The sequence below is a fragment of the Oncorhynchus clarkii genome, chromosome 1 (assembly GCF_045791955.1).
Source record: "Oncorhynchus clarkii lewisi isolate Uvic-CL-2024 chromosome 1, UVic_Ocla_1.0, whole genome shotgun sequence".
NCBI classification, from domain to species: Eukaryota; Metazoa; Chordata; class Actinopteri; order Salmoniformes; family Salmonidae; genus Oncorhynchus; species Oncorhynchus clarkii.
Window position 1 is genome coordinate 61949497 of NC_092147.1, and position 16385 is coordinate 61965881.

Sequence of the window (16385 nt, forward strand, 5' to 3'; positions counted from 1 at the left end):
CACCGCCAACGTCGTAGTTCCTCTCTGCAGGGGACAGTTTCTTAGAGTAATACGCAAACGGATACAATTTTTGTGGATTACCTTGATGCGCCCAGGTTAGCAGACTATCCCAGTGGGAATTCCCATCTCTGAAGCGTTCACCACCACAAAGGATTTCGTGGGATCTGGGTGTTTGAGCAATGGAGCAGAGGTCAGCCTTAAAAAACAGTTGGTTAGCCAAGAGGCGTTCCAGGACTACTCGGACATGAGCGATGTGATCCTCCAAGGTAGCCGAGTAGACCAGGATGTCGTCAATATACAAGACCACCTGGCGTTAGGCTGAAGGGCAACCACAGGACTCTCAACCGACGTGGAACCAAAGGGAACAGGAAAGCAGGTCTTCCGATATTCGGGTGCCTAGTCTGATTTTCCTTCTCGACCATGAGATGGTGGGGTTATGGCTTTGAAGCCAGGGGAGGCCGAGGATGATCTTGTGAGCTGGTGCACTGGTGATGAAAAAAAGAGAATGTTCTCCTGATGTACGGACTCCATGGTGAGGGTGAGTGGTTTGGTTATGTGTGTGATGGTTCCGGATCTTAATGGCCGATTATCGAGGGCTTGAACTGGGAAAGGAGAGGAGAGCAGGTATGAAGTGATGTTAAGATAGGAGGCAAGGGTCTGGTCAATAAAGTTTCCCAAGGCACCAGAATCCACTAACGCTGTAGAAACAGTACAATTGGGACAGTCAACTAGTGTGATCGACACCAAAAATGGCAGAGAGTGATGAAGAGGGGATAGTCACACCTGCCCCCCAGGAGGTGGAAGATCACGTGACCATCCCTCGGCTCTCGTGGATCCCAAGTTAGGACGTATCAGACACTGCTGATGCTGGTGCCCTTCTTGACCACAATAGAGACAGAGCCACAGCTGTCTCCGTCTGCAACGCTCCACCGTGGGGAGGAGTGTGACCCCTACCTCCATGGGTTCAGGCACGGATCCAAAGTGTTCACTGAGGGAGGGAGAGAAGCGATGAGTGCCGACGCTCCCGATGTAGGTTATCCAGACGGATGGCCATCACGATGAGTGCATCCAAGGAGAGGTTGTCTCAATAGGCCAGTGCCATCTGGACCTCCTCGTGCAGTCCTATTCTGAATATTGTACGAAGCACCGGCTCGTTCCTTCAGTCTGGTACTCCTGCCATAGTAGGCACTGATCCCCCTCTCTGCCCTCCGGTGGATGATCAAAGATACAGCTGAACAGAGCCATGAACCCCTCAAATTAATCCAACTCCTCCGCTCCCGCAGATGGCCGTGGCCCATTCCAATGCCCGCCCAGTCAGCAGAGAAATAATTGTGGCAACCTTGGAATTATTCGGTGGTGGGGGCTCCCATCTGGTGTGCAAAGTAGAGGAAGAACTGTAGTATGAAGCCACAGCATTTAGATGGGGTGCCGTAATATTTATCTGGGAGGGACAAACAGACATCGCCAACCTTTGCAGGTTGCTGAATGGGCTGGTGTGCTGGCACGACTGGTGGTTGAGTATACTAGTTGAATGCAATGCCTCTCGGGTATGTTCGTGACGTTGAACACTGCAAAGAACCTCTTCCATAGCCATCCCCAGTTGCGCCAGCTGGTCGTGCAGTATTCTGTAAAGTAGACGCTGGGAGTTGAGAGGCACATGCAGGTGGTAAGTTTAATATAACAAAGTACATGGAACGATGCAACATAGGCGTAGCGTCTAGACATAAAACATAGGATCTTTCCGCAGGCAGTATTGCTTCTAAGGGAGTACTAGATAAAGGGGAGGTAATGAGTGAGGCAATGGAGTCCAGGTGTGCCTCATGATGAAGCACAGGTGCGCGTAATTATTGATGTCAGGTGCACGTAATGATGGTTGCCAGGACAGGTGGCTAGTAAACCGGAAAACCGTTTTTGGACAGAAAACCGGTTAAGATATGATTCTATACTACCCTGGACTGGCTTCTCTGTTCCAATATCATCAAGAACAGTCGGAGGTGGAGGCGACTGTGAAGCCAGAATTATCCTGGTGGCTCTTGTGGAAGAATGTGTAGGATATGCACACAGAGCTAGCTGGAGCTCGGCAACACCATCGCGGCCTCAGTGGTTTGATGCTGCTGCTGCTCATCGCTCTCCTTCTCCTTAGTTTGGGTACTTTTGCAAAGCCCATTTCTGATCTCCATCGTGGCCGATTAGCTGGTTCAAGCTAGTTAAATAGGCTAAGGCTAATAACATTAATGCTTTTTACAGCTAGCTAGCTAAGAGTAAAACAGCTTCAACAGTAAACTTGACACCGACAAAGTCAAATATGACAGGTGGAGGCATATCACGTTATTCACTTAGCCTACCACAAAAATGAAAGATTTTTTTACACTTTTTAGGGAAACCCAAAGGAGTCATACGTAACTGCCCAGTGGCTTTCCATTAGCACCCCTTGCCTCCCTACACACACCTCGGTGTGCCCTGTCCATCATGCTGACCCAGCGGAGATAGCGCGCCAACCTGTCACTCAATCCTCTTAACTGTTTAGCTATTTTTATATAGGGACATAACACAAAAACTGAGGGTTCTAAAGTTTGGAATTAGGGGGCTAAGCCCCCTTTAGCCCCTTTGTGGAACCGGGCCCGACTGGGCGCTACCAAGGAAAATTGTTACTGTACCCCTCATTCCTTTACATATTTTTTCCTATCATCATTTTTTTACCGAAATTATCATATTTACACTTTGTATTGAAGCTTGAAACTAGAATAAATGTTTCTGACATATCGCCGTTTTCAAAATGAGAAGTTGTTTTTTAGGGGCAGTCGTTCTTAAATAAATGATATATATCTCTCTCTCTGGACTGAGTTAGGATATTTTTTAATGGAGCTTGATTGAATTAATCTCCAATTAACACCAGCTGTTATGAAGTAAGACATCATAAACCATCATTGCATGGGTGTATTGCTGCTTTCTTCATGTGAAAACCAGACTCAACATTCTCCCCAACCCCCCAGCTTTGCCAGCATTCCTGACAATCAAGTGAGGTCTTTTGTCCTATTTTCTGGTCAGGAAAAGTTGTATTAGTCGTCCGGATGGGATACACATGGTATACTGTACATCATCCAACAAAATGCTTACTTGCAGGTTCCTTCTCGACATTGAAACAACAATAAGAAATAATAAAAGATATGAACATAAAGTAAATGGCAGAAGAATAGAATAACACATTTTAGCATAAGTATAAGACAGGAAGGCACAATTCGTAGCCCAAAATTTACACATGTATTGGGGAAGGGGGGATGGGGGAAAGTGTACAAATTGAGCAGAATAATACGAATCTGTTAGCAGTAGTTGTGATGAGTGTGTGGCAGGAATGTATACAATGCATTCGGAAAGTATTCAGACCCCTTGACTTTTTCCACATTGTGTTACGTTACAGCCTTTTTCTAAAATGCAGAGAAAAAAAATTCCCTCATCAATCTACACAAAAATACCCCACAATGACAAAGCAAAAACAGTTAACATGTTTTTTTCCCAAGTATATAAAACGCTACAAGCTTGGTATTTGGGGAGTTTCACCCATTCTTCTCTCCTCTCAAGCGCTGTCAGGTTGGATGGGGAGCGTCGCTGCACAGCTATTTTCAGGTCTCTCCCTCCAGAGATTTTCAATATGGTTCAAGTCCGGGCTCTGGCTGTGCCACTCATGGACATTCAAAGACTTGTCCCAAAGACACTTCTGTGTTGTCTTGCCTGTGTGCTTAGGGCCGTTGTCCTGTTGGAAGGTGAACCTTCGCCCCAGTCTGAGGTCCTGAGCGCTGTGGAACAGATTTTCATCAAGGAACTCTGTACTTTGCTCCGTTCATCTTTCCCTCGATCCTGACTAGTCTCCCAGTCCCTGTCACTGAAAAACATCCCCACAACATGATGCTGCCACCACGCTTCACCGTAGGGATGGTGCCAGGTTTCCTCCAGATGTGACGATTGGCATTCAGGCCAAAGAGTTCAACCTTGGTTTCATCAGACCAGGGAATCTTGTTCTCATGGTCTGCATCCTTTAGGTGTCTTTTGTCAAACTCCAAGCAGGCTGTCATGTGCCTTTTACTGAGTAGTGGCTTCCGTCTGGCCACTCTACCATAAAGCTCTGATTGGTGAGGTGCTGCAGAGATGGTTTTCCTTCTGGAAGGTTCTACCATTTCCACAGAAAAACTCTGGAGCTCTGTCAGAGTCACCACCAGGTTCTTGGTCACCTCCCTACCCAAGGCCCTTCTCCCCCGATTGTTCAGTTTAGCCAGGCAGCCAGCTCTAGGAAGAGTCTTGGTGGTTCCAATGTTCTTCCAAATAAGAATGATGGAAGCCACTGTATTCCTGCGGACCTTGAATGCTGCAGAAATTGTGACTCAACACAATCCTGTCTCGGAGCTCTACGGACAATTCTTTCAATCTCATGGCTTGGTTTTTGCTCTGACATGCTCTGTCAACTGTGGGACCTTATATAGACAGGTGTGTGCCTTTCCAGATCATGTCCAATCAATTGAATTTACCACAGGTGGACTCCAATCAAGTTGTAGAAACATGATGATCAATGGAAACAGGATATACCTGAGCTCAATTTTGAGTCTCATAGCAAAGGGTCTGAATACTTATGTAAATAAGGTGTTTTTGTTTTTTGGTACATTTGCAAACACTTCTAAAAACCTGTTTTCGCTTTGTCATTATGGGTTATCACCATCCAATGGAGGGCCTTGCGGTAATGGACGGAGCCATTCCCGTACCACCTCTCAATGGTGCAGCGGTAGTATTTGGAGAGGTGTTGTTGTCCTCACAGCCTGTGGTGAGCCCTTCAGGAATTCCAGGATCCAGTTGCAGACCCAGGCTCTGAACTTGTTGTCAAGCTTGGAGGGAACAGTAGTGTCGAATGCTGAACTATAGTCAATGAGCAGCATTCTCACATAGGTGTTCCTTTTGTCCAGATGTGCTGCAGCCGTGTGAGTAGCAATGGAAATGGCATCATCCGTGGATCTGTTAGTGATAGGTAAATTGGAGTGTGTCCAGTGTGCCTGGCACGCTACCTTTATTTTGGCCATGACCAGCCTCTCAAAGCACTTCATGATGACTAAGGTGAGCATGACAGGGTGATGGTGGTCTCCTTAAAGCAGGTGGGGACTACAGCCTGAGACAGGGACAGGTTGAAGATGTCAGAGAAGACTCCCGCCCGCTGGTCAGTACACACTCTGAGGACACGCCAGGGCTGCCATCTGGGTCGGCGGCTTTGTGAATATTCACTCTTTGGAGAGTTTTCCTCATGTCACCTGGTCGTCCGGTGCAGCGAGAGTCTTCCTGAATGGCTTGGTATTGTCTGCCTCGAAGCTAGGGAGGCTTCGGTGGGCACTGCACAGCTGGATTTGCCTTTGTAGTCTGGGATAGTCTGTAGTCCTTGCCACATGCGACGCGAGTCTGAGTTGTCAAACATCATATAAAGTTTGAGTCTGCAATGTCTTTTTGCGTCCCTAATGGATCTGCTTGCCTTGTACGCGTTGCGCGCGATCGAGTCATCGGGGTTCATTCTGCTGACATTGAATGCTGCTGTAAGGGCTCTCAGAATTATATGGATATCTTCATTCATCCAGGGTTTTTGGTTGGGGTATGTCCGGATTGTTATTGTGGGTACAACATCATCAACACATTTCCTAATGAAGTCCATGTATATTCCCCAATGTTGATGGATGAGTCCTGGGTGGATGAATCTTTGAACATATTCCAATCAGTATTCTTAAAACAATCCTGCAGTACTGAGTCTGCCTCCTCTGTCCAGTGCCTCGCTATTCTCTGTGTTGGTGACTCCCTCTACAGTTGCTGCTTGTAGGTGGGGAGTAGGAACAGAGAGACGTGATCTGATTGGCCGAAGTAGGGGCGGGGGGTGGCTTTATACGTCTGCACATGTGCTAGCATTGGTTGGTCTAGGCGGAACTGAACGTGCTGGAAATCTATCTATAGCCTTATCAGTTTGTGTCCTGGTATTAACATCCCCACTGGACACAAAATTGGTAGCTAGCTTACATGGAGCTCGTGGAGGATCTTTTCAATTAATGTATTTCGAAAGTCAGTAGTTTGCATGCTCCACAACAGCTAACGTTAGCGTAGTGAGTTTACATCCACTGACTGGCTTTGGCTATAATTAGCCTAGCTATCTTCGTCAGCATTGTGTCCACCTCTGTCATGTTTCCGAGGGGATTATTTCTCAAGAACACAATTCCCGCTCACATTTAAAACTCACCTACCCAAACTCGTCATTTGTTGGGAGAATTATCTGTCTGAAGAACAGCCTCCCCTGATTTTTTTTCTCCCCTTTTGAATTTGCAGAGAAAATCCCTCATGTTTCCCAAACCTAGTGCTGTTGCCCTAGATCTGGGATTTCCAAGACTAGGTCAACGCTGATCGCTTGCGTAAGGTAATTCTCCCAATATTTTGATGTATTTTTCCACTAAATGTGGGGTAAATGCTTAGGCAAGATAAAAAAAAGGCCCATAAATGTAATTTCCCAGTACTTTGCAGAGAGAAAGTCAAGACAGTACTAAGGGCAGTGATTAACCTCCTAAAGTCAATGTCTGCGCCTCTCAGAAATTGAATTAGCATAATAAAAAAATCCCCATAAAAATCTGCCAGTTTAAGATAGAGATATTTCTCTATGTTTCACTTCCGCATCTGCGGTGAAAGGTGACAGAGCTAGAGCGTGTTTATCAGACCATGAGACAACCCGAAAAATCAGTCTTCTCACAAAAACTTCTGTCTGAATGGTTTGGCCTAGAAACTATTATGCACAGGCCTCAACACACAGGCCTCAACACACAAGCCTCATAAGACTTGTCTGAAGGTCCCCCAGTACCAGTTGAAAAATGTATATATGGAGAATGTTTAGTGCCAAAAATAAGAAGATAAATACATGTAAAAAATGTATATATATATATATATATATATATGTATATTTCCTGATCTTTCTTATATTTCTAAGATATAGGACAGACACTTCTTTAAGATTTTTTTGTTTTGATACTTCAAAGGGCCTTACAATTCTAAAACAAATAGCTAAATGATCCTTTGTATGACCTTCTTAAAACAATTCCATATAGCTTAGTGGAACCCCCCTGGCTTAGACAGGGTTTAGACTCTTATGGGTTAAAATTTTACACGAACACTTCCAACATGTTTCACCCCCATTGTTCCACCAATGATTGGCAGCCAAATGTAGCAATCACAATGTTTTTAGAGCAAAAATGTACAGAAAATGTGTTTCTAAAAATGAGAACACTAGGCAATTATGAAGAAAGAGAATAATCCCCTGAATTAAAGCACTTACAGGAAAGGAAAGTGGGAGGATGCAGAGAGTTGTAGAACCACAGCATGGAGCTTCCTGGCTGGCAATGTGAGTTAATTCCAATGATTTATGTTTGCATTGGGATAAATGGGGTGTGAAGCCAGTCTTTCCTCTTTTCGATTTGGATCATTTGAAGATCTCTCGTTGGGATGGAGGTGGCAGAGCAGCACTCTACTGTTAACCCGCCCATGTGTTGGAGTGTATGGAGAGTTTGGAGTATAGAGGGAGACAGGTGGGCGAGTCCTTCTGCTCTAATTGATATCCCCATTGTTCCTACTCTGTCATCCATGGCCCATCGCTTACCGCAATAGGAACTCCCACAGATGAATGAGTTACAACTCACAAAGCATATCAGCAGAGAGCTTTACATCTTAGTGATATATTGTGGGGAGAGATAAGAGTCTGTGATTATAGTCTGGTGCGTACAGAGCGGGAAAATTATACCTCATCATGAGACAGCCAACGCCACCATAATAATGTTACAGGGAAAAGGAAGATTTTTCATTTGAATGAATGGAATTCTACAGTATTTCAGTTAAATGTTTCCAGGACAAAATTACATGTATTTAAGTATTTATTTGTTGTAGTGGGGACAGTAACATGGGGTACTATCAACAAATTTGACTTTAAGAATTGTTCTGTTGTTCATTATTATTATTTTTTTTTAACATTCAGTTCGGTTTAAAGTATGCATTAAAACCTCACCTTTGGAATTGTTTTATGATGGTCATACCAAGGATCATTTAGCTATTTTATTTCGAATTGTACGACCCCTGTATATACAGTACCAGTCAAAAGTTTGGACACAGCTCCCCATTCAAGGTTTTTTTTTTTTTTTTTCCCAATGATTTTCTACATTATATGTACCACAATAGTGTAGACATCAAAACTATTAAATTACACATACAGAATCATGAAGTAACCAAAAAAAGTGTTAAACAAATCTAAATATATTTTAGATTTTTGATTCTTCAATGTAGCCACCCTTTGCCTTGATGACAGCTTTGCACACTCTTGGCATCCTCTCAACCAGCCTAATAAGGTAGTCACCTGGAGTGCATTTCAATTAACAGGTGTGCCTTGTTAAAAATCTGAATTGGGCTCTTATAAAACTTTTAAACACATGTACATGTATAACTGCCACTTTGTGACCCCGTTTCAGTTTAATCATGAAGCTCAGATGTGGTGCAAAATTCAGAATATTTCCTCTGAGCTTATCAGGATGCAGCTTTGAAAGCTACTTTCCACCTTAGGGCCGATACGAACTTAACATTCATAGTTGTACACACGCACGTGCGTCCATTTTGTGACAAAACGTTTTGCGTTGTGTTGTGGAGCTTGTATCTGCCCTCAGGACCACCCTACTGAAGGGCTATAAGAGCTTTTACCCTAAATCAGCTGCCAGGCCACAAATTATTGAGGCTGTATGCTGCCGAGCACATTCACACATTGGAGTCAAAGAGAGTTCATAAAACAAGCGTTCTGCGCAGGTGGACTCGGTATTCCCATGGCTGGCTAGCGAAGCAATTGGCACCTGTTCATTTGAATACCGGTGTGTGGGTGTTGCTTGTGGAAAAACTCAGTGTGCACACTCTTCTGTGAGCCTCTGACGTGTTTGTGTAAGTGATGATTTGCATTGTGTTTTTGTGTGTGGGGGCAACTGGGCACATTTGCATGCGTGTGGTTTGCTATTGTACTTTTCCACTGAGCACAGACGTCAATTCAACATTCCACGTTGGTTCAATGTAATTTCATTGAAAGGATTTGGAAACAATATTGATTCAACCAGTGTGTGCCCAGTGGGTTATTACATTTCTATGAACCATGTGGGGGATGGAGAGAATTGCAGAGATTGTTGCTTACCATGGTTGATCAAGTGAAATTACCTTCTAAAACAGCAGAAGGAACCTATGTGTCATCACACTAGCTCCCTCTTTGTCTTGTTGCATATTGTGCACTGGGTATTAACCCAGTTCCTGTCAATATTCTATCTGGTTCAGCTAATTTCTTGGAATTGCGTTGGAACACTAACAAAGATGTGGCCTTGGTGAACCCATTACAGTTTAGATGCCGATAGTACAGAGCTGTATAACAGCAGAGTTCCCTTAGTACCATTCAACAACAGACAGCCACTTTTGATGACAGAGGTCAAATTGATTTGTTGACGCAGGCTTACTGCCATACATCAGGGTCCTTACAGACATGGCTCACTCAAAACATGGCTCACTCAAAGCAGAGCAGAGATAGTTTTCGAGAAAGTACAAGTGACTCATCCCTTTGGTTGAAATGCAATGTTGAAGCAAAAACAATATTTTTGGGCAACGGTCTTATTCCATTTCAACAACTTTTGAGGAGATGACATTTGATCCACACCACTAAAACCTGATCCTTTCAAGTGGTTTGCACAGAGAGACACTTCTATAGCAATACCTCCCTGAGGCTCTGCCTCAATCCCCTCAGCCATAAATGTGCTATGTTGGTGAAAAACTTGGAGGAGAAACGAGACAAAACAAAATCTAACAGTGAATAAAAAGCCATCTTGCTCTGTACTTTTGGATCGCCTCAGGACACAAATAACATCAAAGGTCTCTGGAAAAAGGCGACAAAAAAAGAGGTGGGAAATGGTTTGAGGGCAGAACCGAAAATGGGAGGTTGGGGCCATCTTTGGGAGGATATCTGGTGGCGTTGCCTCAGTGATTATGACTGCAGAGGTGATTAAAGCTATAGTCTGGACAGCCCCCAGCACTGACAAGATAACAAATTGTCAGCAAGAATCATTTTGCATACCAGCAGCAATATGCTATGCATTATCAATATGGTGCTATGGCTTTGTGTGTTAGGGAGACATTGCTGTACAACAGGGCCTGTAACAAATCTATATCAAGCAAATAGTCTCCCAAAATATGTGTCATTTGCCCAGAGGATTGGTGATATGTAAATTCTGACCAACTACAATGAGCAATAAGGGTATGAGACCATTTACATTCTTTGTACCATTGCATAATGACATTTTATATATCTACAGTGACCCATCAATGTTGAGTTTTGTTTGTTTCGCCAACTAAAAGCAACAAAAAGCTGAAAATAAGCATACGTAGCATATCAAAAACCCTTACATCTCATTAAATATTTAAATGTGCTTTGCATAAAAATGTTATGATGGTGACGACAGTATACCGATGTAAACACACGTTTGCACACACATGCACATGTACAGTCGAAGTCGTAAGTTTACAAACACCTTAGCCAATCACATTTCAAATCAGTTTTTCACAATTCCTGACATTTAACCCTGGTAGAAATTCCCAGTCTTAGGTCAGTTAGGATCACTACTTTATTTTAAGAATGTGAAATGTCAGAATAGTAGTTGAGAGAATTTATTTCAGCTTTTATTTCGTTCATCACATTCCCAGTGGGTCAGAAGTTTACATACACTCAATTAGTATTTGGTAGCATTTCATTTAAATTGTTTAACTTGAGTCAAACGTTCCGGGTAGCCTTTCACAAGCTTCCCACAATAAGTTGGGTGAATTTTGGCCCATTCCTCCTGACAGAGCTGGTGTAACTGAGTCAGGTTTGTAGGCTTCCTTGCACGCACACACTTTTTCAGTTCTTCCCACAAATTTTATATAGGATTGAGGTCAGGGCTTTGTGATGGCCACTCCAATACCTTGACTTTGTTGTCCTTACGCCATTTTGCCACAACTCTGGAAGTGTGGTTGGGGTCATTGTCCATTTGGAAGACCCATTTGTGACCAAGCTCAAGACTGATGTCTTGAGATGTTGCTTCAATATATCCACATAATTGTACATCCTCATGATGCCGAACTATTTTGTGAAGTGCACCAGTCCTTCCTGCAGCAAAGCACCCCCACAACATTATGCTGCCACCCAAGTGCTTCACGGTTGGGATGGTGTTCTCGGCTTGCAAGCCTCCCCCGTTTTCCTCCAAACATAACAATGGTCATCATGACCAAACAGTTCTATTTTTGTTTCATCAGACCGGAGGACATTTTTCCAAAAAGTACAATATTTGTCCCCATGTGCAGTTGCAAACCGTAGTCTGGCTTTTAATGGCGGTTTTGGACCAGTGGCTTCTTCCTTGCTGAGCGGCCTTTCAGATTATGTCAATATAGGACTTGTTTTAATGTGGATATAGATACTTTTGTACCTGTTTCTTCCAGCATCTTCACAAGGTCCTTTTCTGTTGTTCTGGGATTGATTTGCACTTTTCGCACCAAAGTACGTTCATCTCTAGGAGACAGAACACATCTCCTTCCTGAGCGGTATGATAGCTGCATGGTCCTATGGTGTTTATACTTGCATACCATTGTTTGTACAGGTGAACGTGGTCCCTTCAGGCACTTGGAAATTGCACACAATGAGTAACCAGACTTGCAGATGTCTACATTTCTTTTCTGAGGTCTTGGCTGATTTATTTTGATTTTCCCATGATGTCAAGCAAAGAGGCACTGAGTTTGAAGGTAGGCCTTGAAATACATCCACAGGTACACATCCAATTGACTCAAATTATGTCAATTAGCCTATCAGAAGCTTCTAAAGCCATGACATTATTTTCTGGATTTTCCAAGCTGTTTAAAGGCACAGTCAACTAACTTACTGTATGTAAACTTCTGACCCACTGGAATTGTGATACAGTGAATTATAAGTGAAATAATCTGTCTGTAAACAATTCTTGGACAAATTGCTTGTGTCATGCACAAAGTAGATGTCCTAACCAACAACCCAACAACCCAAAACTATAGTTTGTTAACAAGAAATTTGTGGAGTGGTTGAAAAATGAGTTTTAATGACTCCAACCCAAGTGTATGTAAACTTCCGACTTCAACTGTAACTGTTTCGCTTCCATCCTGGGCTTGAACCAGAGACCCTCTAAACACATAACCAACTGCCTCCCACGAAGCATCGTTACATATAGCTCCACAAAACAACCACTTTAAGTTATCAGAGCAAGTGATGTCACAGATTGAAAAGCAAATATAGAGCACCGCTAACTAAGAAACGTCCTTTTTTCAGAACAGTGTCTTTCAAAGATAATTTGTAAAAATCCGAAAAACTTCACAGATCTTCATTGTAAAGGGTTTAAACACTGTTTCACATGCTTGTTCAATGAACCATAAACAATTAATGCACATGCACCTGTGGAAAGGTCGTTAAGCTTACAGTCGGTAGGCAATTAAGGTCACAGTTATGAAAACTTATGACACTAACAAGGCCTTTTTACTGACTCTGAAAAACACCAAAGAAAATATGCCCAGAAACTGTGGGTTTGCACAACCTAAGAATTTCTGTACAAACTGTCAGAAACCGTTTTAAGGGAAGATCATTGTCCTCACCAGGGTCTTTACCTGACTGCCGTTCGGCGTCATAACCCACTTTAGTAGTCAAATGCACACCTTCGATGGCCACTGGCATGCTATAGAAGTGGATGGATGAATTCCGGTTTCCTACTCTACCGGGCAGATGGCAGTCAGCGTGTATGGAATAGTGTGGGCAACCGGTTTGCTGATGTCATCATACTTTAGAACTGGAACCCATACCAGAAGCTAGCCAGCTAACTAGCTACTAGCTAGTAGTCAGTTAGCCACTGCTGGCGGTCTTCACCGTTAACTCGGACACCAGCCAGCCTCAGCTTGGTCAATACCTGCCAGTCTTCACAGCGCGATATTAACTCAGAACATATCAGACTGCTTTTTCTCTACCACAATTCCGGATTCATCACAGCTACTCCTGACTAACGTCTCTGTCCCAAAGCAAGCACCAGTTAGCCTTGAGCTAGCCTCGAGCTAGGCCCATCTCCCGGCTAGCCGAAAAGGTCCACCAGCTAATTATTGGGCTACAATACCTATTTTGCTAATTGGCCTGGACCTTTTACTGCCAACATGGAGCCCCACCGATCCATCACGACTGGTCTGCCGACGTAATTGTCTGAAGTGGTTTCAACAGGCTCTAACGTTGCGAGGTTGCCGAAGGCCCATCTACTAGCCCAGGCCCGCTAGCTGTCTGAATCGCTGTGTCTCCAGCTCGCCTAACGTAGTAGCGACTACTGAATCAGCACCCAAATGAGCTTCAATGCCATACAACACTCCTTCCGTGGCCTCCAACTGCTTTTAAATGCTAATAAAATGAAATGCTTGCTTCAACCGATTGCTGTCCATACCGGCCTGCCCGACTAGCATCACTACTCTGGACTGTTCTGACTTAGAATATGTGGACAACTACAAATACCTAGGTGTCTGGTTAGACTGTAAACTCTCCTTCCAGACTCACATTAAGCATCTCCAATCCAAAATTAAATATAGAATCGGCTTCCTATTTCGCAACAAAGCCTCATTCACTCATGCTGCCAAGCGATGTCATTTACAAAATAGTCTCCAACACTCTACTCAGCAAACTGGATGTAGTTTATCACAGTGCCATCCGTTTTGTCACCAAAGCCGCATATACTACCCACCACTGAGACCTGTATGCTCTCGTGGTCTGGCTCTCGCTACATATTCGCCGCCAAACCCACTGGCTCCAGGTCATCTAATAGTCTTTGCTAGGTAAAGCCCCGAACTTTTCTCAGCTCACTGGTCACCATAGCAACACCCACCCGTAGCATGCGCTCCAGCAGGTATATTTCACTGGTCATCCCCAAAGCCAACACTTCCTTTGGCCACCTTTCCTTCCACTTCTCTGCTGCCAATGACTGGAATGATTTGCAAAAATCCCTGAAGCTGGAGACTTATATCTCCCTCTCTTGAAGCATCAGCTGTCAGAGCAGATTACCGATCACTGCACATGTACACAGACAATCTGTAAATAGCACACCCAACTACCTCATCTCCATGTTGTTATTTATCTTCTTGCTCTTTTGCACCCCAGTATCTCTACTTGCACATCATCATCTGCACATCTATCACTCCAGTGTTAATGCTAAATTGTAATTATTTCACCTCTATGGCGCTAAATACAGGGACATTCTTGAGGGAAACTTGTTTCGGTCTTTCAGAGATTTGAGACTGGGACGGAGGTTCACCTTCCAGCAGGACAATGACCCTAAGCATACTGCTAAAGCAAACCTTGAGTGGTTTAAGGGAAAACATTCAAAGCCCAGACCTCAATCCAATTGAGAATCTGTGGTATGACTTAAATATTGCTGTACACAAGCGGAACCAATCCAACTTGAAGGAGCTGGAGCAGTTTTGCCTTGAAGAATGGGCAAAATTCCCAGTGGCTAGATGTGCCAAGCTTATGGAGACATACCCCAAGAGACTTGCAGCTGTAATTGCTGCAAAAGGTGGCTCTACAAATGATTGACTTTGGGGGATAGTTAAAAAAGCTAAAGTTTTCTGTATTTTTGTCTTATTCTTGTTTGTTTCACAATACAAAATATTTTGCATCTTCAAAATGGTAGGCATGTTGTGTAAATCAAATGATACAAACGCCCCAAAAAGCTATTTTAATTCCAGGTTGTAAGGCAACAAAATAGGGAAAATGCCAAGGGGATTGAATACTTTCTCAAGTCACTGTAAATGGTGGATTGCCATCAGTATCAAACAAACACTAAATGAAGGTCCAACATTGGAAAGGTGAAGTGTCTTGCTGTGATTCACCTCCTCCAACAAAACACATTACTGAGCATGGTGCTTATGTACAACCCAAGGCTGATGATTTTCCTCTACATGCAGAATATTTGGAATGATACCACTCTAAACTATTTTGAAGCTCCAGCGGTCCCTCCAGGATGGTACACTGGAAGGGAGTGCAAGCCTCAAACATTCAAAGGTCACCTTTTGACATTATGGAGTGATTGCGCTTTGTTAACAGGATAGCAGGGGAGAGCTTTCCATTATGTGTCCTCTCTGTGTGTTGGGGCGAGAGAGGCAGAATTGGGAGCGTGAGTGGGAGCGAGGAACAAGGGTTCACAGCTCTTGAGCCTGTCTTTTAGGAAGGAAAAGTATTCCATCACTATGTGAGGGGTTGATGAGATGGCCTCTTTGTCACCATGGCGATTGAGTCATTATAATGTACCAGCCCCCCTGGTAGCTCTTCTCTCTTCATCTCTCAGCAACCAATCACAGCAAAGAACCTTCGGGCACTTACCAATCACAGCAAAGAATGCCACACTACAAAAAAATGCCACTTTTACCTAGATTGCTTATCTTGTAATAACCCGTACACCGGTTGAAAATGGCAGATTTGGGCACTGACAATCGCCTAAATTGGAACGCACTGTCTGTGCAATAACACGCTCAAAATGACGTCAGAGTCAAGGCTCTGCGCTTCACAGCGCTATATAGATTTTGACTGACAGCCTTTCTGAATTTGAGCACCGCACGCATCAAGAAGTTGCCCTCATCCCTCCCGCAACTTTTGCGATTGTTTTGTTGTCTGAGTGAGGGAAATCCTGTAAATTAAGAGGACTCTATGTATTTTGAAAGATGAGACGTTGAGGAGTATAATAAATACCACTTTGATGTCGTACATGCAAGTCCAAATATGCACTTCATATCATAACATATACAGTGTCAAAGTTTATGATCACTATGTGTGATGTACATTTACAAGATGACATGGCATTATGCCCTGGGTTCTTCTGAACAGAATGACCCTACGTTTGTCTATTCTGAAGAAAATGTGCTGCTGAACACATCTGAATGCACGCATTACTTCTTTCTATGCGCACAAAAATTACAATCTCTATCTCTGAACTGCCCTGGGGACGCCTAACACTGTAAATCGTATTTTATAACTTGGCTAGTCATATTGGCAATAGAACAAGCTTTCAAATGATACCCACCTAATCCAGATCTCAATTTACAGTATAATGGGCTATTTTCTGATTGCGTAAACAACAACCTTGATTGTGTGATGGCGGGGATGCAGGGTTGTATTCAAAAAAAAACAACTACAAGTGTACTTGCTCTAGTTCCTCAACAGCACAACTATGAGAGCTCAAGAAAGAACCTTATAGTTGAATACTTTTTTTTGAGTCATAAAATTGCATTGAAATTACTTAGGAACTGTG